Below are 7,963 nucleotides of genomic sequence, written 5' to 3'. Positions count from 1 at the left end.
GTTCTCGGAGTTTCCTGCAGAACTCTCTGGCTTGAGTCATTTGTTACCGTATTGTTCACGTACTCATTCATGCAGTTTTTATTCACTGAGTGCCTAGGATATGCTGCCAAATTATTTATAACTGGAAAATATTCCCAGGAGGTCTGCTTTGCCATGGAGATCCAGGAGTGGGCAAGATGACTGCAGCATTCCTTTCCAGCTTTGGGTCGGCTGATCCTGGGTGCTCCTGAAACTGATCAGGTGGCCAGTGAAAGCTTCTGAGTGATGGACGGGACAGATAAGCTCCCGGGTTGCATTTCAGCCCAGCAGACCATGCATCCCAAATGCCTGGCTGGTCATAGGGTTCAGTCCTTGAACGAGGCTGGGGAGTCTTGAAATAGCCCCATGGCGCTCCCTGTGGGGTCTCCAGGAAGCTTTGCTACGGTCCAGTTGGCATTTTCTATAAAGATCTCTTAAATCCAGGCCTTCGTCCTACAGCTAAGACTCTGGGACAGCTGCCCCTGCCAAACAGTGGGGAAGAGATATTGAAGTCACACCATGGGTTGTGCCTGTTTGGTGCTGGCAGAATGATAACTCCATCTGCTGCCTGCTTTTCCTTGGGGGCCACTGCAAGGGCCGTCCTGGAGTCACAATGCTGGAGGACAGCAGCAAGTTCAAGAGCTACTGTATGCAGGGCATGGCAGAAAAAGCCTTCTGTGGCTCTAACCAATTTACTCCTATTGATTTTCAGATCAAAGGGGTTTAGCTCACAAATCAAAAGATGCTTCTCACTCCCTCCTGCTAAGTCTGCAGCCTCTCCCAGAACCTCACCAGTCCTCCTTTGGCCTTGATTAGCCTGGATGCCTCTAGGTTAGCATGGCATGGATGGGGCAGGGATCTGAGGATAATCTGGGCCACATCAGTCAGCGTGCCCGGGGTGGTACTCTGAGGTCCTGGGCCATGAGGCCACGCAGCTCAGTGGCAAGTGTTGGGAGCCTGGGTCCGGACAGCGTTACCACCCACTTGGTTTGTAACCTTTTCCAAGTCATTTTAACTCTCTCAGGGTCTCTTTTTCCCAAAGGGGAATAAGAGCCACGTTAGCCTGATGGTTAAGGAGCAGGGGCTTCAAAATCAAACAGAACTGGGTTCAAATCCCAACTATGTCCTCTGTGACCTCAGGCAAGTGAGCTCACCTCTCTGAGCCTCCATTTCTGCATGTGAAAAATGGACTTCCGGTAGTTGGGGCCTCCTAGGCCACTATGAGAAGGAAGCGAGATGAGGCCTTAAAAGCGCTCAGCCTTTCCATGGCGTATCGCAAAATCCACAAACACTACCTGTGATGTTACCCTGAAACCGGGCTTTGGTAAGAATACAACAGAACCATGTGTGTAAAAGCACTTTGAAAAGTACAGAGTAATTATTGGGAATCACATTTTGGAGGTGGGGACTTGGGAGGGGAAGATCTCCTTCAAGAAGGGGTCCAAGGCAGGGCACTCCAGAGCAAGAAGACATGCAAGACCAGAGGAAACCACTGCAGTGCAGGACAAGTGACTTTTCAGGACTCCAGGATGACTTCTAGGTGACACTGATGCTCCCCACCTCACCCCACTGACACCCCCAGAAATGCCTGTTCTGTGCCAGCTCCTGTTATAGATAAGAGCAGGTATAGGTAGCCACGCAGGCAACACTGTTGTTGGCAGAGCCTTCCAGCTGAGGCAGGGGCTGCTTGATGCTTATCCCAACAACCTCTTCACCTTCCTCCTTTATAACAGGATGCCAGTTGTATTGGGGCAGCAATATTTCCCAGACTCCCTCGGATCTACGTAGAGCCAGGTGACTAAGTTCTGGCCAATAAGATGTAAATGGAAATGTTGTATGGGACTTTTGGAAAGACTCTTTTTGAAGGAAGGCATTCCCACCACCCCACTTTTTTTCCCTCTGTGACCTGGCCCTACAGGTTGGCATGGATAGCTAATGGCTATGGTGCATGAGGTGACTTAGGATGGCCATGCGCTGGGAGGTGGCAAAGCCCTCATTAACAGGCCCAGAGCACCACCTCTGGACTTTTTCTACATGAGAGAATGAGCCCTTGTATGTTTTAATCTGCAATTTTTTCCAGCTTTTAGATGATGGGAAGGAGTCATACTACCTTGAATTGTTTAAAATTCTGCTCAAGGGCCTAGCATCTGGGTAGGTTATCCCACCTTGAGCTCTGATCCGAGACTCATTTCCAATGGTTTTCAAATCAGCAGGAAACAAGTTTGGGACCTGTTCATCACCCGTACTGGTAAGGTATTGACTAAGGTTCCACCTGTGCCTTGGAGCTAGGAGGGAATGGGGGCTTCTCCACTGAGGCTTCCATCGCCCAGGAAATCCGCAGGGAGAGGACTGCTCTCTCCTGCCTCAATTGGGGAGGGGCAAGCAGTTAGGCTAGGTCCCAAAGAATGAGTAGAATTTCAACGAGCAAAAAAGGAGAAGGGGCACCAGACAAAGGGAATGTGGTAAGCAAATGCACAGGCAGATAATCTTTGGAGAATGATGGAGTAGCATGGGTTACAGACAGCTTTGGAAGTTATACCAGATAATTCAGGCTTTATTGTATAGAACTGTCCCTCTAAGAAGTTCAGTGAGGGATCACTACTTTTTTAAAAAATTGTCTCAAGTCAGAATTGTTAAGAGTGCAATCATAATTTCATAAAAATATTTATTCTATGTATATGCATGTAATACACAGGTTATATATAATACATATATACATAAGTTCTTAAAAGATTGGAATGAGCTAAAAATAGCTAACATATTGAACATTCATTACAGTCTGGGTGTTCTTCATGCATTATTTAATTTGATCCTCATGACAACTCGCCAAGAGAGGTATTATTATTATTATTATTATTATTATTATTATTATTATTATTATCCCCTCTTTGCTGCTGAGAACTTTACTCACTTGCCCAAGTTCTCACCTTTAATACTTGCCAAGGCCAAGATTTGAACACTGCTGGGTCTGTTTAACTCCAAAATCTACTTCTTCACCACCAAGCTCAACTCCTTCCAAAATGATTCACACCAAAATGTCAACTGTGGTTACTTTCATATGGAGTGATCATAGGTGGCCTTTTTCTATTTTGTACTTTTCCCTATTTTCCTAGTTTTCTACTGGCAAAGTATATTGTTTTTATATTTATATTGTGAAATATTACACATCTAGAAAGACAAATTTGCAGCTTTTGTAGAATAAACACCCACGTAACCACTCCCCATATCTGTATCCCAGAAGTCCCACCGTGTCCTTTCTGACCATAGCCCCATCCCACCTCACTAAAGATAACCATTCTCCTCACCGTCTTGTTGTTCACGCCCTGTTCTTCCTCAAAATCAACACTTAATCATGTATCTCTAAACGACATAGTTTTACTCTTTTTGAATTTTATATAAATAGAATAATATCCTCTGTATTCTGTTGTATCTGGCTCCTTTCACAAAACATTATGTTTTTTTCATAATATGTTATTTAATAACGTACGTTATTAAGAATATGTTGTTTTTATAATCTGAAGGAAAAAAAACATGTGCATTACAAAATATTTTAAAGCTGGAATCACACAAGTGCCTCCAGAGCCAGATACAGTTGATCCCTTCCCAGTGACACCTTCTAAGTAGGATTATATTGCCTTAAAAAATAGGATTTGTTCCCTTTAAAAGCCATGGCCAGAGAAAAGAGGGATCAGGCCCATAGCTGGTCCCGTTCCTCAGTTCTCTCTGCTTGTGCTCCTGGCCGCCCTTCCACCGGGCCGGCTCAGCCAGCTGCTCTAAATGGATTATCCAACTCACTGCCATGATTTCTGAATCACTGCCTAGGTCACCAGTCATGTGTCCTTCTGCCCGGCAGGCACTGTGACTTCTGGGACAGAGGGAAGGGCTTGTGCTGCGTGTGTGGAGGTGCCTGGACTTCTCTGAGGATCACCTAAGATTCCTTTGATTTGGGAGATGTATGGAATCCCCTCCTCTTTCTTCTCCTACTCTTTCGTTTCTTTAAAAATTTAAAGCAATTTTTCATGGAAATTTTCAAACATATGCAAAAGTACAGAGAATAGTATTGATACAATGAACCTCCATGTAACCAATGATCAAAACATGTCCAATCTTTTTTCTTCTATATTGCTCCCCATTTTTCCCCCATTCCTACTGGATTATTCTGAAGCAAATCCAAGAGCTGTCATTCGTGAATACCTTTAAATGATAAGGTCTCTTTTTAAAACCATAGCCAAAACACAAATATCATAATTGCTTAATTTCATCAAATTATCAAACTGGTCTTCAAATTTTCCAATCATTTCAGAAAAGTTTCTTTACAGTTGTTCTGCTCAAATTAGGATCTAAAGTTCCACAAGCTGCATTTGGTTGAAATGTCCCCCTTCCAGGGTTGAATGGTATTTGGAGACTATAAACTGAGTCCTGAGCTTCTCATTGCTATGGAATTGGTCATTGTTCTAGGTTTTGGGGGCTTACAGATGTAGGAAATACAAACAGTGTATTTTGTGTATGTGTATATGTGTATTTTAAAAGGGAAAATATATCATAAATCTAAACTATTTCCAAATCAAATTTTAAACTACAGAATTTTTATTTGAAGTCTTAAATTTATATTTGCATCTTTTCTTTCATGCTGAAAATCTTGGTTTCTAATAACATCATTACTTATTTATTTTACTCTGTGTGTGTGTGTGTGTGTGTGTGTGTGTGTGAGAGAGAGAGAGAGAGAGAGAGAGAGAGAGAGAGAGAGAGAGAGAGAAAGAGAGAGAAATAGTTTTAAATAATCATACTAATAATATTTCTAATGATATTTTTACTGAAAAAAGATCTATTTTTTAGTTATTTTGTCCTTAGGATATGTTCTTCTAGGTGTGTACAGTTAAATACTGTGTTTTAAAAGTCCTATGAAATAATTTCTTTTTGTGCGCCTCCAACTTGGTATACAATCAGGTTCCAACGTTTCATGTTTCGTTCAGTGTTCAGGGATTGTTATTTTCATCTTTCAGTTACTTTGGGGCTTTTTTCCCTTTTTCTCAGTTCATTTTGTTTTGTAATCATGTAAAATACGTACACTGTTTCAAAGTCAAATCTACAGAAAAGGCACATTCTGAAAAGTCCAGCTTTGGACCCTGTCCCCCAAACCTATTCCTTCTCCCCCATAGGTAACCAGTTTATTACTATCATCATGATTTTATTACTTCATCTGTTAATATTAAAGAATAAATTTCTAAGTGCCAAAGACTCCTTTTTAAACAGTAATCACAGAATGCTTTTTTAATGAACAGCATGGCTGTATGTTTCTTTTAAGATCTTTCGTGTGAGGATTTCTGAGCGTTCAGAGTCACTCCCAAGAAGACAGACCCACTTTTATAAATAACGAAACAGGAAAAAGAATAAGAAATTTTCCCAAAAGCACACAGCAAATTCAGCAAAGAAAGATTCTCACTGGCTACTTTTTAGGCACTAATCTAGCCAACGGAATATACAGACCAGACCCACCTGAGATAGTCTGCTTCTCTAAGCCTAAAAGCACACATGTGTTTTTACAAGCTCCCTAAGTTTTTCTAAGAGGCAGCCCTGGTGGATAACACCAATATAAGCCAGTGACAGCCAATCAGGCTTCTTTTTGTAAATCTTGAAGCAATTTCTTGTGGCAGGAACAGATCTTGTATCCCAGATCAGGCCTGACTGCAAGAAACATTACCTTGTTTTTCTTTAATGTAACTTAATCTCTACTTTGATCTCTCACCCCACCAGAGAACAAATACCAAATCGTGGCCAAATTGAGGATCCCAGCTCCACTTCCCCACATACTTGCATCTAAGTTCCCAGGAGTGTCTAGGGCTGGGGGTGGAGTAAGGTCCAATTCTGGATGTCCCCCATCCACTCAGGCCTCCTCGGATTCAGCCATTACCCCAACCACCTTCATCAATGGTCCACACAGAAGACGGCCCAGAAAACTCACCTGGCCCCAGGATCGGTCAGTTTCAACAACTCCTTGGCCAGCTCGGATGCTATGCCCACAGCACCAAAGTCATCTCACTGCCCCTCACCTTTGGAGGCCCTGTCGGCCTAGAATTACCATGCAGCCCTTTCTTTTCTGGAGCTCCATGGGGAAATGGGACACACATCGCTGAGATTCTTGATTCTGCAAACTGACTTGGGGTTCTTGCCACACCCTCCTGCCCTAACCGGGACTTGGCCCAGGGAGCAGAGTGCAGGGTCCTCTTCCCAGTGAGCCACTAACTTCTATGCACTTGTCTCTTCTCCCTCTGACAGCCCAAGGAATCTTTCTTTATTTAGACTGAGGCTGAAGAATCCTTGTTCTTAGTTATCCAACATTCTCTCATCCTTTTATCGGAACTTGGAGTTCATTTTGTTCCCCTAACGCCAAGGCTTTTGAATGCAAAAATCCCTGAGGCAGGTCCATTTTCTTTTGTTGTTAAATCCCTTTTCAGGGCTATCACACTGCACAGTTCAGGGAGCACCATGGAACTTATGCAGTGCACAACCTGAACAGCTGTATGCATACCCACAGCTGTATGGGTTGCAAAATATTGACCACACAGTTGTACAGTCTGAATGGGGAGGAAAAAAAAATGCCATGGGGAAATAACATTAGTTAATGTTTCAAAAATACTGCCCTGCCACTTAAGAAAGCTCCAGAAGAAGGAGGTACCCATGAGGCTGGATTGTTACTTGGAAGTTAGACTGGAACAGAATATTAAAGGTGTCTGTGAACCTTCATCCCCCTGCTTGACCAAATCCTTTCCCCAGTCTTATCACCTCGGTGTACCAAGGAAAATCTCACCCTGCTGCATCTGAGCCCCAAACAACCTGGAATCCAAGAGGATAAGATGAAGACGCCACAAATACAATCAGTGGAAGTCCTTAAAGATCCCTTCCCAGAGAGAGGGAAGCACAGAGTCCTGGCATAATGGGGCACTTGGACAAAGTCAGTTCTCACTGGTGAGTTTCCAAACACTAGCACAATTCAAAAGGAGCTCCTTAAAATTTATCTGATCTCTGGTCTGTTCCTAGTCCCCAAGTTCTAAGATTCAGCCTGTTACCATGGCAGCTACCGCCCGATTGAAATGTTCACATTTATAGAAACTGGCTAAAGCATTTGAATCTGACAGGGCTGGCACACCAAGCAGAGAATGTCATTCCCCCAGACACATAGGATGCTTTATCCAGAAACCATGGAAGTACTGGACTTGAAACCGAGCAGGACCCTTCCGGACCCTCTCTGGTATACAAGCCCCCGATGTCTTCCATCTCTTGAGATAAAAGGCTTCAGGCTTCCCCTGAATCTCAAAAGGCTGGCTCAAGAATTAATGATTAGGAAAATGTGAATGTGTTGTTACAAGAATAGCTGTTGGGCCAGGAAACTGGTAGTAATTTAAACAGTAGATCAGCCATACAGCAGAGTCACAGGACCTTTAGTTCCTCCCTGAAGAACATAGATAACAGCGTCTGATGCACACTCCTAAGCTGTTTTTACAGAAACCAGACACCCACCAAATGAAAACTGCTGACCACAAGCACACAGACCCCAGACCAGTTGGGACCAGAAGGTTGATGATGTTGACTTCTGAACCATCACCCTGTTACCTCACCACCAAGCAATCAGAGGAACATCCACGAGCTGATCAGGCACCCTGCAACCCACACCCCTAATGTTGCTTTTAAAAACCCTTCCCTGAAAGCCATTGGGGAGTTCAGGTCTTTTGAGGACTAGCTGCTTGTTCTCCTTGCTTGGTACCCTGCAATAAACGCTGTACTTTCCTTCACCACAACCTGATGTCAGTAGATTGGCTTTGCTGCCCATCAGGCAAGCAGATCCAAATCCAGGTTCAGTAATAGCCAGGGAGACAGAACCTGAGACTCCAGGCCCTGGCACAAATTACCCACGTGACTGTGGGCAGGCATCCCGCCCAAGAGATGT

Source organism: Balaenoptera ricei, chromosome 19 (genome assembly GCF_028023285.1).
Source record: "Balaenoptera ricei isolate mBalRic1 chromosome 19, mBalRic1.hap2, whole genome shotgun sequence".
NCBI lineage: Eukaryota > Metazoa > Chordata > Mammalia > Artiodactyla > Balaenopteridae > Balaenoptera > Balaenoptera ricei.
The sequence above is the reverse complement of the archived record's forward strand: the minus strand, read 5'-3'. Positions refer to the sequence as shown.